At 38.4% G+C, this 16,215-nt stretch overlaps 1 protein-coding gene across 2 annotated transcripts in view; it reads right to left on the bottom strand.

Annotated features, from left to right (window-relative positions):
* Atg4a (autophagy related 4A cysteine peptidase) overlaps nt 1–16,215 on the bottom strand; it is a 50,248-nt gene that overhangs the window by 26,251 nt on the left and 7,782 nt on the right. The gene's annotated exons all lie outside the window — the stretch shown is intronic.

Raw genomic sequence — 16,215 nt, 5'->3', positions numbered from 1 at the left:
AACTCAGAAGACAAAGCCACCTGAGAAGTGCTTGAGGTACTGACAAAAAAAAATCTCATTTCCGGCAGAATTACTTGGGATTACCAGCTCTCCTCACACCACAAACTCCGTTTGGCCACTATGCCTTCATGTTTAACAAACAAGATAACAAGATTTTTTTTTTTTTGGTTTTTACGAGACAGGGTTTCTCTGTATTGTTTTGGAGGCTGTCGGTCCAGCCTGGCCTCGAACTCACAGAGATCCGCCTGCCTCTGCCTCCCGAGTGCTGGGATTAAAGGCGTGCGCCACCACCGCCCGGCCAAGATTATAAAGCCCTGTTCTTTCAGGCTATTCAAAGGAGAGGATATACATATGCTGTTTGGTTGACCAAAATTAACTGTCACTAGGCCTAAGGAAAAGTAAGCTCCACAGTAAGCTCCACCTTGTTATTATAATTATTGCACTGACATCTCTACTGGATTAGCTTAATGATTAAGCCAGGATTTCCTTTAAGTCCTGTAGCCAAAATGCCTCCCATCCTTGACCAAGGAGATCTAGACATACATTAGGGTATGTCTTCACCATCAACCCAGCCAGGAGATCTCACTCTCTTCCCTTTTCTGCTCATGAAAAGCTTCAGAATGAGAATTTACAGCCTATTCAAATGTCCTGAATATGCACACTGCCTTGCAAATGCAACAGCCCCATGTATACATGTGTTTTCTAGATTCTCAGGACTGTCTCAAGCTTTTAGAAATCCCCTGAGGTATCTTAGACCTCTGTTTTTCCTTGGAAGCTTTCTGTTTAGTTAGCTGGAAAGGTTATCTCCTGCTTCGGGCAACTGAGAAGTTAATTGTATCTAATGGTTTAAAAACAATACCCTGGATAAAAGGCTTTCTGCAACACAGGGTCAAGGTCAAGTATATAAGACTTATAAGAGGGGCTTTTCAAGGAATGGCTAGACAGAGGACATGGAGATAGTTCTTTAGAGGGGTCATAGGCAGCTGGAGTTTCTGTGACTGCAAGCTGTTGGTTTAAAAGGATATTCTAGCTACAAAGTACAAGGCCAAAGATGGGGCCAGACAAGAAAAACTACCACAAAACTCTTCTCCTGAACATGTTTCTGGTTTTGTTGGCTCCATAGCCCCTGAATTGGTTCAAGCCTTGTTATTTCCAGAATTCTGAATAAACGAACTCTGACATGTGCTGCCTGTTTTTTAAAGTATTTTTTCATTGCCATTAAGGAGAGAATTTTCAGAGGCCCTGGCTCTGCCATTTTTGCTGATGTACACTTTATTCAGGAAATGACTGTATTTTCTCAGGGTTGTTTTGGAAAATTGCAAGTAAATAAAAAAAAGAAGACAGCCTTGCAAAAAAAAAAAAAACAAGATTTTTTTGCTACAGTTTAACAAAGACACTTACAAAACAAGGCTCCAAGATACTGTGAACCTTGTGCTAAAGAAAGAAATGCCACAAGCTCTCTAAGGTGGAGTTAAAAGGCCACAGAATCTCAGGGCCAGCAGGAATTTGTGATAGAGGTTAACTCCTTGTAGATTCCCCTTTCTAACTACAAGCAAGGACCGCTGGTTCCAAATCAGTCTCCTCAGCAAAAATGCATATTTAACATACTGAATACATGCATAGTTAACATACTGGTAGGTCACCTCTTCAAAATCAAAACACTCACAGGAGAAAACACACACACCTGAATAGCTACCTGTAGTTCATTCCATAAACTTCACAGGGTATCTATTATGTGTTCGGCATAAAGAAAAAACAATCAGTGAGATACAGTAATTGTCCTTCAAAGGTTTTTAATCTACAAGGGAAGATGGTTCTGGAATCAGATAATTGCAGGGTGGAAGGAGAAAGAACACAAGCCCGAATAGGGTATAAATGGACCATTTCAAATTTAAGAAGTACCAATGTAACACTTATGAACTGGCAAGCTGGGGTTATATGAACACATGGGCATATTAAAAGCATATCAGAAAAACCAGGCCCAAGAACTTATCAAACTCACCAGACAGGGAACAGGTACAACACCTGCACCTAGACCCTGAAGGACAACTTGTACTGCAATGACAACAACCCCTAGCGACACAGACGATCTAATTACCTGGTATGTTTGCCAAGGGACTAGCAGGTACTTGTGTGACTGTCCTCAGGACTTCAGCTCAGCTTGGTCCTTACAGCTACTCAAATTGTTGTCGATAAGTCTGTTAGTCCATCTAGGCCTGTCCCTAGATCTTGCCTCTACCCATTCAACTCAGTCCAGTCTACAACCCCTGCATCTCAACCCCGCAGTCCTACAACTCAGCTTTAGCAGCTCTCCAACTGGGTACCAGACCTTAACACTGAAAGGATTCCCTTGGATTCCGCCCTGGATCTCTCTCTACCAGTCTCTAGTGAGGCCTCTTTGAACCCTGTGAACTCTAAAACAGCCTTGTCAACCCCTCTGCAGCTATTCTATAACCTTCATACATAAAAATAGAATTACTGCTTGTTGTGCAATGTATGATCTGAGATTTAACATTAGTAATGAAGATTGTAATAAAACCAGGGCTACTTGGCAAACTGAAGCCAGCAGGCTCCCAGTATAACTTCTGAATTTGTTGTTGTTCAATAAATTCTGATTTTGTTGAAAGACATAAACATGTGCGTCTGTTTCTCATATAGCACACTCACAACAATGGCAATAAGATAAAAGCTGTAACGGGGAAGGAACTGGTTGAGGAAACACTGAATGGACTTGGCAAGCAACTCAGTGTAGGGTGGAGTAAGTGAAATTGAGAGACTAAAACATAACTTGTAGTTTTCAAGTGTGAGTGATGAGCTGTTGACAGAAAAATATAGGAGTGGGTAGGTAGCCAATAAGCTTGGAGAAACCAGAACAGTGCAGAGAAGGAGAAGCCCACCTATGAAGGAATTTTAAAAAGGAACACAGTAGATGGCAGGTTAAATAAAAAGGCCTAGAAGTCAGAAGAAAAATCCAGAACAGCAAAAGTCTGGCACATTATAGAATGTGCCTTCATTTCCTTCTGTCTCCCCCAGTCTCTGCTGACCTCTACACAAGTCCGGTCCCCTCTTCATTCATTTCCTTCCCTGTGCCTGATTCTTCAGACAATCAAGAACTTAGAAATCTTTAAATTGAGCAATGGCGGGTGTTGCTCTGATCACACCATCATCTATCTTTGCTGATAAGAGGGCAACACACTGAATACATGGATGCAGAAAAATATTTAGTGGCCATATGATGTCAGACTTGAGGCTCCTCTTCTACAGTGGCTGTGAGGACCTTGATTCTTAATGTTTTCTTGCTCTTAATCCAGTCACACAGCCACTGTCACATGGAATGGGTTAAAAGTATCTTACCTCCATGCTATTATACGACTGACACTGGACTAAACTAAGGCAGCAGTAACCCTCCAATACTGAGCTCAAGACTCATGCAGAAACCATGAAATTGACACTATCCAGTCAAATAGCATGCTAATAGGTTTCCTGATTCTTATCTCTGATTCTCTGTGATCTTCCATACCTGGCATTGTAAAGAGAAGGAAGTTCTAGTGGAAATGGTTCCAGGCTAGGAACTCCAAATTGTAAGTTCTAGCCTCACTCAGCCATTTAACTTAACTTGTGACCTTGGAGGACCAACTATACTTCTTTGTACCTCAGATTTTACTTTAAAATACACGATGTATTTTTTTAAAACCTCAGGCCATAATTCATCAAGGGCTATGAAATCTACATAGTGTGCTGTAGTCAGTGAACATGGCCATGCCTTGACAAGGACTGCTTAGACGTGCATATCCTTGGACCTCAATTTAAACTTTGACTTGCGTGTTTGTTGAATTTTTTCCCCTCTTCCCAGTGTGGCCACATTGAATAAATCCCTTTTCATGTTTTCCACTTAAAAGATAAATAAGCAAAATTGAGAGTTGTAGAGATAGCCCAGTGGGTAAAAGCAATGAAATTTGAGTCTCTAGTACTCATAACAACAAGAAATAAAGCAAGGCATGGTCTTGCTTGTCTGTAATCTCACTGTTGGGCTATGGTAGTTGGAGGGTGCAGTGTGGAGAGATGGACAAATCCCAGGAGTTCACTTGCCAGTCAGCCTAGCCAAAAGAATACAGTTCAAGTTAAACGAAAGACCCTGTCTCAAGAGACTAATACAGACAGCAATAGAGGGAGCCAGCAAACATCCTCCTTACCTTTATACGCACACACACAGGCCCCCCACACACAAACAAAAAGTGAAACTGAGTATCACAGAGGGAAGCAGCGGATCCTGCTTACATTTATATAAACTAGACTACAACATAAAATGTATTTTTCATAGTGTGCTGATCCAGGTTAAAAGGGTTAGAAAGCCACTTGTCCAATACAGTAGTTACTAGCTACATATGCGTTTTAAAATTAAAATGAATTTAAAAAATCAAGAGGTTTGGAGCATAGCTCAGTGAATGATAAAGTGCATGCTTGGCGGGTGTGAGGCTCTGAGTTCAAGCTTCAGCACCAAATTAAAACTAAATTCTTCATAGCACTAAGCTATAGTTCAGTCACCAAGAAGCACAATGAATAGCCACTATGCAGGGCAGTGTGGACATGAAATATTTCCACCATCTCAGGAAGTGATCATAAGCAGTTATATTCGAAGGGCTCTTCTGCAGTTCTGTATAGGAAGTGGGGGTAGAGTGAGCTGACAGGAGGATTCCAAGCCCTGAAAACAGATGAGTTCATGTGTCTCTTAAGAAAGTCTCTGTGTGAACTTTGAAGTAAATGAACGAATATTTAGTCTGTTCAGAACTTGGTACTATGAGGAATACATTGAAAACAGAAAGCAGTCTCATAAATATTCACTAAGTGTTAAGTGAACCAGCTAAGGATCATAAAAAGATTTAATGTGAGCCTTATGTGAAAGAGATAAGGATAAAAGACAAGTATTGACAATTACTAGGTGTTGTCAAAATTCAACAAAGGGAAATCAATGGGCATTAGAGGATGAAATTTGAACTGATATTTAAATTTTTGCTTGAATGTAGCAGAGATAAGAGAAAAATACTCCAGATGAGTAGAACACTATGTACATATGCCTTGGAGAGGAGGTGGGTCCTGAACAATATTGAAACATGAGATAAGAGAGGTAAGATGGAATTGTATTATAGAGCGTAAAGCCAGCCAGTGCAGCCCAACTCTTGGTAAAGCCATTGATGGTTTTTAGAATATTTGCATGGAATCCTGGACACAGACCCTTCAGAAAGACAGGGCAAAACCCACTATTTCCATCTTAGAGATAAAAGAACAGAATCTTAGGAGCAGTAATACAACTGCCAAAGGTGATATAGCTAGTGAACAGTATAACCAGGACTCAAAACAAGTTAATCCTATTTTTCATCCAACATTCTTCTTGCTCTGTACTGCTATTATGAAGCAAACTGTATCCAAGGTACAGAAGACAGAGTGACCAATGAAAATGTAGTCCTACAGTGCTTAAGGACTGGATTTATATGGCTAGAAAACAGATGCCATGAAACAAACTGGAATGCAGTATTTACTGCTTATAGAGGAAGTAGACAGACTGAGGTTAGAAGAATATAGTTATATTTAACTGCAATGACCTAAAACTACCCCAAAAGTAATAACTACCAGGAGTACAATTCATATACTGTTCCAGACAGCTAAAGGCAATGTTTTGGAAATGGTTCCTAAGCAAACAACATTTTATATGTTTCTGTATTTTTATAAGGCATTTCTGTCTTGGCAGTGTTTTTCCCTTGTCAATTTCAATGTTTGTTTCTTAGAATGCATTGGTCATATGATCTGTTACTTCATGTATATTTTCAATGAAAAAAGGATGATGTAAAAAGATGATGTCAAAGAGCTAGACAACATGAGGGGTCTCTATACTATTCACTATAGAAATTATCTATAATGGTTTCCTTGAAAGATCTTAAGATATTTCATTCATAGATAAGGGAATCTGTGCTAATATCACCAGGCTTTAAAAGAAACTGCCCCAGCTCCTAAGGTTATTGCACCTGAGAAAAAACAAATACATACTCATCACCTTATTATTTAAGGGCTTCTCTAACAGGGCTACTTCACACAGCTCCAGTTGCCTCCTACTGCTAATTACAACTTCATAGTATCTACTCTCTTTGGCCACAAATAAACTGCATGATACATGAGAGATTCTTATCTTTGCTTATTCTTGTCTTAATTCCTTATTGCAAATTCCTTTGTATTTTTCCCATTAATTTTCTCAACAAGAAATCGGGGAAAGCTCTCTCTTCTAAACTCACAGTACTTTATTTATATCTCTTTGATGGCACCAAGCCCTTTGTACTTTAAATTACTGCTAATTGTGGACATCTCATGTCCTCTGTATCAAAATGATCTCTGTAAAGTCTCAGGGCATGTAGTGATCATTTGTCCCCTGTAACTCTGGTCATGAAGCTTTGCAAGAACTATCTCCAAGGTTAGTCAAATGTTTACCAAATACATGAGCACACTAAAGGTCTAAAAGGTCAGATATAGCACTACATGCCTGTATATGTCTGTAATCTCAGCATTTAGGAGATTGAAGCAGAAGGATCAGGAACTCAAGGTCAGTCTTTGCTACAATCAAGTTTGAGGTCACCTTGGGCTACATGAGACCCTCTCTAAAAAAATTAAGCTGGTTGATACATTCATCTAAACATCAATGTCAATCTTTAATTAGTACCTACCAAGTGACCAGTCTGGGACTAGGCCATGGAAACAGAGAATACTTGCTGGTATGAGAAATACAAAGTTAATTTTTATATATTATGGTGAGTAAATATACTAAGGCCAAAGAGAGCACAGATGTAGTTTACCTAAGCCAAGTTGGGGCCTAGAGGAGGCTTTGAAAAGAAAGGTGACAGTAACAGAAAGGAAGAGTTCGTGAAATTGGACAGGAAAACAATGCTGCAGGATAAAGAAGTGTGAACCAGGGCCAGAGGGAAATTGCTCAGTGGTAAATTGCTTATTAGACAAGCACAAGAACCTGAGTTCAAATGTACAGCATCCACATAAAAGCTGGGTACAGTGATGTGTTCCTGTAATGCCAGTGCTGGGATGTGGAGACAGCTAGATCTCTGGAACTCAATGGCAAGCCATCTTAGTCAACCAGTGAAGTCTGGGTTCAGTGGTAAACCCTACCTCAAAAAAATAAGGTGGATCCTGGGCAGTGGTGGTACAAGTATTTAATTCCAACACTCAGGAAGCAGAGCCAGCCTGGTCTACAGAGCAAGTGCCAGGACAGGCTCCAAAACTACACAGAGAAACCCTGTTTCAAAAACAACAATAATGTGGAGATTTTTTAAAGGAATACACCCAGTGCTAACTTCTGGCCTCCATATGCATAAAAATACATGTGTACATCCACCACATGCATTCACTCACCTGAACACAACCAACAAAACATGGACACATATCACACACACTCACACACACACATATACACACATGCAGGCACACACAAAACGAAACTTGAACCAAACACTGAAGACAGAGAGAAAGAAGGAGAGACACAGAGGGAGAGAGGGAGAGGGAAAGACCATAGTGGTGACATCATGCAGGGACTGGCAGGGATTAAGGCTAGGGAAACATTCAGCATCAGAAGATGCTGACCTTGGCAGCTTTAATAAGGATTCTGGCCTTGACTCAGGATTCATGGAGCCTCTGACAGATCTCTAACACCTCTGTAACTAAATACAGAAAAATTTAAATTTACAGAAATAGTATATCAAGTCATTGTCCATTAAAAAATCCCTGTGTCATTTTTAATCATTTCACCACTGATTAAATGCTATTAAGAAAACAAAGACAGTGAAACAAAAACTTTTTTTAAAGATGGTGTTGTAAAAATAGTTAAAGGTGGTCTCCCTCTGGTCCCTCTGGTAGCATGCTAAGTGTCAGACCACCTTAGAAGAACTACAGTCTTTTCCAGAAACTGTATTTCTCATTTTGAGCACGTTCCCAGTGTTATGCTCATTTACAACCACCTTAAACTGTTTCCCAGAGCCCAGGAATTTCCCCTATACCCTTTCAATATCACACTTCATTAGGAAATGTTGCCAGCAGACATATGATGTTTAAAAATTCTTTACCTTTAAAATAATGTAAAATTAAGTTGCCAAAGTCAAGTTTGGGGATTACATAAAATCACAAGTGTACCTTCACTTTCAAAACTAAACATGCATTCCAAGTTGATCCTAAGGAACACTTCTATAAAATAAACGTGGTTTTCCTGTTATTTTATTATCATTTGAAGCATATTGCCCAAGAAAAGACAATTTGACCCTATCCAAAAAATGTAGAGCTTGCAAGTAAATGGCTTCTTATCCCTAATGTGCATGGTATGTACCAGACACCAGGAAAATAAATATCTCCCCACAAGCATGAAAGATTCAGCTTACTGGTCAAAGAAAAATGTCCTCTAATGTCTGCCAGGCAGAGAATCTCAAATTCCCAAAGAAAACATGGCAAATTTTCATCTTTAACTATGATTCTTCAAAAATATGTCTCCTTATAAGATATCCAGACAAAAGTTCCTTCATTAAGACATTCCTCAAAAAAATTTTAATTAAATATACCAGAACAATTCCACTTTTAGACTCTAGTTCCAAGAAATCAATGTTTTTGTGAATCAATAATATGATTTAAAATGCCTAAAGCAGCTATAATTTATATTATAAACTTAGAAATAAATAAAAATCCATCAAGAAAGAAATGAAGTTTAAAATGTGATCTATCATACACAATAATATTGCACAGCAGGGAAAAATATTGGATGTGACAGATATTATGTTAAACAAAAGAAGCCAGATACAAAAGAGTAAGCACAGTGGAATTCTATTTAAATAAAGTTTAAACCAAGCAAAATGAATATATGATTACAGAAATCAGAACAGTTGCTACATCAGGAGAAGGTAGAGAAAGAAAGCAGAACTCTCTAAGGGGATGAAAATTACTATATCTTGATTTTGATGGTATTTACACACATAAAATTTCATTGAACTATACATTTAAGATTTAAGTTCTTAGTGTGCTATGTGCCTACAGTTAGAGCACTTGAGAAATTGAATCAAGATTATCACAAATTCAAGCATAAACAGGGTTACATCATAATTTAAGGAAATACTGGTTTACAAAGCAAGTTCCAGGTCAGTCTTGATTACATAGTGAAATTTTTTTAAAAAAGATTTGTACTGGGGCATTTGAAACATGGTATGGAAACCTACTGCACTGGAAACATCCTAAATTATTTGAGGGCAAAGCTAATGAAGTCTTCAAATAATGAAGGAGACATTGTCCCAACTACCCATCTCTTGTCACCAAACGAAGTTTCCAGTACTGGCCAAGCAGGTACCATAGAAATCCCAAACACACAGGCTGTTGCCAAGATAATAGATTGCTCTCCACAAACTGACAGCAAGCCCCTATTGCTGAAGACAACATCCACACAACTCACTGAACATGGAGAGGTTGAGCTGGTGACTACATAGCACTTTCAACCCATCTTCTAGTGTCTTTAGAATTTAAAGGTACTCTTCAGACTATCAAAAGAAAAATGTAAACACCAACCCAATCACAAAACCTTTGATCTACAATCTGTCCTGCCTACAAAATATGCTCGGGCAATGGTGGCACAAAACTTATGGGAGTAACCAAGCAAGCAATGTTTGACTTTAGGCCCACTCTATGAGATGGAACCCATACCCAACACGGCTTAAGTAATCAAGAACCAGAGACCAGATATCTTTTAAAAAGTAGTGATAAAATGACTCCTAATGATACTCTGCTATACTCATAGATCAATACCCTTGTTCAGCCATCATCAGAGAAGCTTCCTCTTGCACCACATAGGAACAAATACAGAGACCCACCACCAGACATCATGCAGAGAGAGAGACACACACACAAAGAGAGACAGACTTTGGAACACTCAGCTCTAAGTGATGTCTCCATTAAATCCCTTGCCTTAAAGCTCAGGAAACCCCATGGAAGAGGAGGAGGAAAGAGTGTAGGAGCCAGAGGGAATGGAGGATGCCAGGAGAACAAGGCCCTCTAAGTCATCTGGGCAAAGCCCATTTGAACTCACAGAGACTGAAACAGCAAGCACGGAATGCACGGATCTGCACCAAGCCTTTTATGTATATATTTTAGCTTTCAATTTAATGTTTCATGGGACTCCTGAATGTGTGAATGGATGGGTCTCTGGTTATTGTGCCTTCTCTTGGGCTCTTTTCCTTCTGTTGGTTTGCCTTGTACAATTTCATTGTGATGGTTTTATCTTATTATAATTTATTTTGCCATGTTTCGTTATCTCTTAGAACTCTGTTATTTTCTAATGAGAGACATAAAGGAAGCAGATTCAGACAGGAGGGGATGTCAGAAGGAATCTGGAGGAGTAGAAGAAGGGGGCGGCTGTAATCAGGATAAATTACATGAGAAAATAATCTATTTTCAATAAAAGGGAAAAATGAATTTAAAAAACCCATACATTCACATAAAAATTATACTTTGCTCTTTTCAGGTATAACAATAAAAAAGAAAATGCTGTTCCTACATTAGATTTATTTCCAGAACTTACTAGCAATAGACATCAAAAATATATTGACAGTATCCTTTGCCAATATCAGAAATTTAAGTATAATGAATTTATTCTATCCTCCTGTATACACATACATCATGCTTCAGATATTAAATCTAATTATGAGATTTTTCCACTTATAACATTCTAAATCCTAGCTATATTCATAGGTTTATTTTGACTGTGAATCATGTCTTTATTAAATATTACAGCATCAGTTATTCATTATCAGGGAAATGTATTGAATTCATTTTTTAATAAAAAGCTGGAGCCAGGCATTGGTGGTGCACACCTTTAATCCCAGCACTCGGGAGGCAGAAGCAGGCAGATCTCTGTGAGTTCAAGGCTAGCCTGGTCTACAGAACGAGTTCCAGGACAGCCTCCAAAACAATACAGAGAAACCCTGTCTCAGAAAACAAAACAAAACAAACAAAGCTAGTAGGTGTGGCTAGGATATAGTTCAATCAGTCAATTACTTCCTTGAACCTGTAAGAAAGAGGACTTGAGCTTGACTACTCAAACCCAAGTAATAAAGTACCATGTGTGGTAGTTACATTTGTAATCACAACATCAGGTAGACAAAGAAAGGAAAAACCCTGGGATTTGACCATCCTCTCTTGCCTTGTTAGTGAGTACCAGGTCATGACAGATCCAATCTCTAAGGAGGCAGACAGAGGTTTTGAAGTGGACTGCTAAGGTTGACCTCCAGTACCAGACACTTACATACACATGTGCACCCATATACACACATGCATAAAAAAGTATATGGGACAGGCCTTTAGGCTAAGGAGGCTCCAATGTCTTTGACTCCTACCCCAGCAAACCAGACTCCAACAGTATAAATAAAAAAGTAAAATTTAATTTTAACCAATCAGTAAGGGAAGTTACTAATTAGAAACTATCTAACTAATCTCTGGGGGCTTTCCATTACAATCAATCAAACATTTACTTTGTCTTGCATCCTTTCATGCCCCTCTGTGAAGCTTAAACCTCCTGTGGCTTGGAGTTACCCAATTTATAAATCAACGCCCACTGAAACAAACTCTTTAGAATTTCAAAGTGCTCAAATGCATATTTTAAACAAATTTGTTCCCTAAATCCTTTTTGGGGGGGTTGAGACAGGGTTTCTCTGTGTAGCATTGGAGCCTGTCCTGGAACTCGCTTTGTAGACCAGACTGACTTTGAACTCACAGAGATACGCCTGCCTCTGCCTCCTGAGTGCTGGGATTAAAGGTGCGTGCCACCAATGCCCAGTGCTCCCTAAATCTTACCTAAAGAAAATAAAGTAGACTGACTAGAGTATTACCCAGAATCCAAAGAATTAAAATCTATTTCTGGTCCACCATATCCATAAAATGTTGATAATACTTTCCCACCTGGTTCTGCAATGAATGTTGAATGAGAAAAGTAATAGGAAAAGTGCTTTATCATATAATGTTAAAGAAATGATAATATGCCTTAAACTAAATACTTGTACCTGGGTGTGGCCAGTGGAAACTGAACTTAGATTTCAAAGCTTGTTACCCATACCTTGCATTTCAGTCAAGTCAGGACAAGCAATACTCAAAATTTAACATGTCTAAGATGTTAAAACAATTACACTATAAGTACTGAAAATGGATGCATAAAGAGAAATGCAATTAATAACATTCTTGCTTGCTTTTTCCAGTTATAAGTTTTAGATGTCTCTTTGGCCATGCAGCAGCCATTATGTTAATTTCACACATGAACTTTGAACTGCTTTTGCACTGTCCATGCAATATACATAGTACCATAGGGCTCCTTGAAGTCTGTATTTCACAATAACTGCCCCTGAAGGCCATTCTCACTTCTACCCTTTGACCCCTACCATGAAACGTAAAAATATTCCTCACTCTGTATTCCTTGTCAACGCGCCAAATGCTCTTTTCCAGTGTCTCAAATGGAAGGTGCCTTTTGTTAATCACATTTTAGACTATCTTTGATGAGAGGAAGTGATACATGCTAGAATTACATCAGAATGCTTCCTGTTGCCATTTGTTCTTTTCACCAGCCCTGTGGATAGCAACCCCCAATTGGATAGCCCTGTAATATTAGGAACTTGAAAGAAGAAAGAAAAAATAGTGTGATCTGGTTTCAGGAGATCCAAGGGCTGGTGATGTAGTTCTCGGTCCCATAATGAAGCTCTCCAAATAAGGGCAAGCTTGCAGGTATCCAACCTGAGCCTAAGGAGGTAGGAAGTGGAGGCTACTTTTGCAAATATACGTTACAAGCAGTAAAAAGGAACAAGAGTCAAAATTTAAAAAAAAAACAAGTATGGGTCTATAGAAATGTCTCAGTTGGTAAAGTGCCCAACTAACATCATGAAGACCTAAATGTCAATCCTCAGGACCCATGTTAAAACCAAGCCTGGATTCCTGAATACAACCTGTCAGCAAATCAAATATAGACAAATCTGTGAGTTTCAAGTTCACTTAGAGACTTTGTCTGAAAAAATAAAGATAGAAAGAAAATCACTGAGGAAAGATACCTAATATTGACTTCAGGCCCACACACACATACACATGCACATACCCAACACTACACACATACATATGCAAACACAGAAAGAGACCTAGTAAAAACACTGGGGCAATTTAGTACAAAAGCAAACAAAGGAAAAAAATAAAAGTGCCTTAGAATAATAGCATGGTTTTATAGGATAATGAAAGAATTAAGGATAATGTAAAAATTATAGTCATAATAATGACCTTACCCAAAAAATGACTAAATCATAGTCCATCTACTGCAGTGGTTCTCAACCTGTAGGTCATGACCCTTTGGGGTCAAAAGACCCTTCCACAGGGGTCACCTAGGACCACTGAAAAACACAGATATTCACATTATGTTTCAAAATAATAACAAAATTACATTTATGAAGTAGCAACAGAATAATTTTAAGATTGGAGGCTCACTACAACATGAGGAAATGTATTAAAAGCTGAGAATCACTGATCATGACTCATTCCTACAATCCCAACACTTGGAAGGCTGAGACAGGGCTGTCATGAGTTATAGGTCAGTCTGGGCTATAGAGTGAGACCCTATCTCATAAAACCCCAAAGGGAAAGAAATCAAGACAAGAGCGTAGGTTTCTTTGTAAATAAAGAGAATTCTATTCAGGTGGTTAAAATGTTAGAAACTCATGATGCTCAGATTGGAGCGCTCACATATATAATGTATATGTCACAAAAGGCAGACCATTTTTCTTCCCTTATGTGATATATCTAAAAATCTAAGCAGTAAAACTAGTTGAAACACAATACTATTGTGTTTGTTAGGGGCTAAGAATTGTGTTTGTTAGGGACTATCTTCTTAACTTTTCACTGGAAGAGAATAACTAACACCATATCCATGTTTTCTTCAAGCAACCACTTACATATCCTGGTTCCAATAAAATATAGATTAGATTCACCTTTCCCTGCTCCTCTTACTAAATACAGCTAAAAGCACAAAATATCATAAATAAATATATTCATCTCTCCTAAATCTCTGAAAGGTAGAAAGGACAAGTTAGTCTGGTTGCTAGGGCCCTTGGGGCCTCAGTAATAACACAGAAGTGAGTCCCCTGGGTTTTGTGTTTTAGTCATATATGCTGAACCTTGTGACAGAGTAGTCATGCAATGCAGCAGTGCAGGTACATATACACAACAAATGTCCCTCAAACAAGTTAGCTATCTCCAGCTGAAAGAACATGACAGTGACAACCTAGAAAGACAACTTTTATTAGACAATAATTATCCAGCGAAATACAATGGAAATTTAACCCCAAATCTCATCACAAAATTGGATGACTAGATTTCTACCTTCATCTGGCTTTAGTTACACACCACTTCCCCCTTCGCCCTGAAATAGTTTTAGAAATACAGAATGGAGATCCAGAACTTTTATCCATGCCAGGCATCAGTGACTCCCTCAGTACATAATAGTAGCAGAGACTGTTCTCTTAAAGTTAGTATAGTGTCAGTGGAGGCCTGCTGAAGGACTTAAATTTTACCCTTATCCCTACACTGATGATAAATGGATCATGAGTGGAGAACTTGATTCCCATTCCCCCCCAGCAACATGAAAGTAATTCTCATTTAACCTGACTATAGTGGTGTCAAAGTAGTCTTGTCAAAACAGGAAAATGAAATAAGATCCAGAGAATCACAATGTAAAGACTCAAGGACACAGCACAAAATGATTCCTAATACAAAGAGCTGAGAACATACCAATTTGAGTGGGAAAAGGGCATTTAACAGTCAGGAACACTGAAATGGCACAAATATTGTAATTATTCAACAATGATTTTAAGCCACCCATATTAAAAAGCTTCAAACAAGCAACTCTCAACACTGCAGAAGCAATTTTTAAAAATGGAAAGTCTCAGTAAAGAAATAAAGGTATAAAAAAAGCACCATTTTTAGACTAAAGAAATACAATAATCAAGATGATAAACCTACTGGCTGAACAAAAGAAGATGATGGGGGGGGGGAATTAATGAGAGAATGAGAGAAAAGACTCAATATGAGCAACAAAGAAAAGTTGGCAGAAAGTGAATAGAGATAGAGGGACATATGGGACCATAACATTACATTAAATATTCATTTCACTTGAGTTCTAGAAGAAGAAAAACAGTGTGGTATTTAAGAAATACAAAAAAAAAAAATGTAGCCGGGCATTGGTGGCACACACCTTTAATCCCAGCACTAGGGAGGCAGAGGCAGATGGATCTCTGTGAGCTCGAGATGAGCCTGGTCTACCGACTGAGTTCCAGGATAGGCTCCAAAATACAGAGAAACCTTGACTCGGAAAAAAAAAGAAAGAAAAATAGCCAGGCGGTGGTGGCGCATGCCTTTAATCCCAGCACTCGGGAGGCAGAGGCAGGTGGATCTCTGTGAGTTCGAGGCCAGGCTGGACCGACAGCCTCCAAAACAATACAGAGAAACCCTGTCTCAAAAAACCAAAAAAAGAAAAAGAAAAAGAAAAAGAAATACACAAAATGCAATTGTCAGAAAAAAATCCCCACATTTCAGAGAAAGGTAATTTATTTTTAAATTGACAGGCACATATGCTTTACATTTATGCTATAAGATATATTTTGACCTATATAAACATTGTGGAATGGCTAAGTAAAGTTAATTACCATAAAAATATCCAAGATTTGACAAAAAATCTGAGCAACAATAAAGCAACAAGATATAATTGGGATATATGGTAATACATTTTCAACCTCCCGAGACATTCACACAGAGTCCATATCCTGAATCCTAAAACATATACAAACAAATTAGAAATATTTGAAATTATGTAGAATGTATCTCTGATGACAATGGGACCAAAGAAAATACTTCCAATTAGAAATTATGTATATTACCTCTAAATAATCCATTAGTCAAAAGGGAAGTCTCAAGGAAATTAAAAATACATCTCAAAATATATAATATATGGGTATAATGACAGAAAAGGGGGAAAGTAACAGTTCTCAGTGGATATGCATGTTGGGAATAGGTGATGGGTACTGACTATAAAGGGATAGTGGGTGGTACAGGAGAGATTTTATACTAACAGAATAATTCCTGGTTGTGGTATTGTTAAACAATTCTATATATGTC

This window comes from Mesocricetus auratus, unplaced genomic scaffold (genome assembly GCF_017639785.1).
Source record: "Mesocricetus auratus isolate SY011 unplaced genomic scaffold, BCM_Maur_2.0 Super-Scaffold_100003, whole genome shotgun sequence".
In the NCBI taxonomy this organism is placed as follows: Eukaryota; Metazoa; Chordata; class Mammalia; order Rodentia; family Cricetidae; genus Mesocricetus; species Mesocricetus auratus.
The sequence above is the reverse complement of the archived record's forward strand: the minus strand, read 5'-3'. Positions and strand labels throughout refer to the sequence as shown.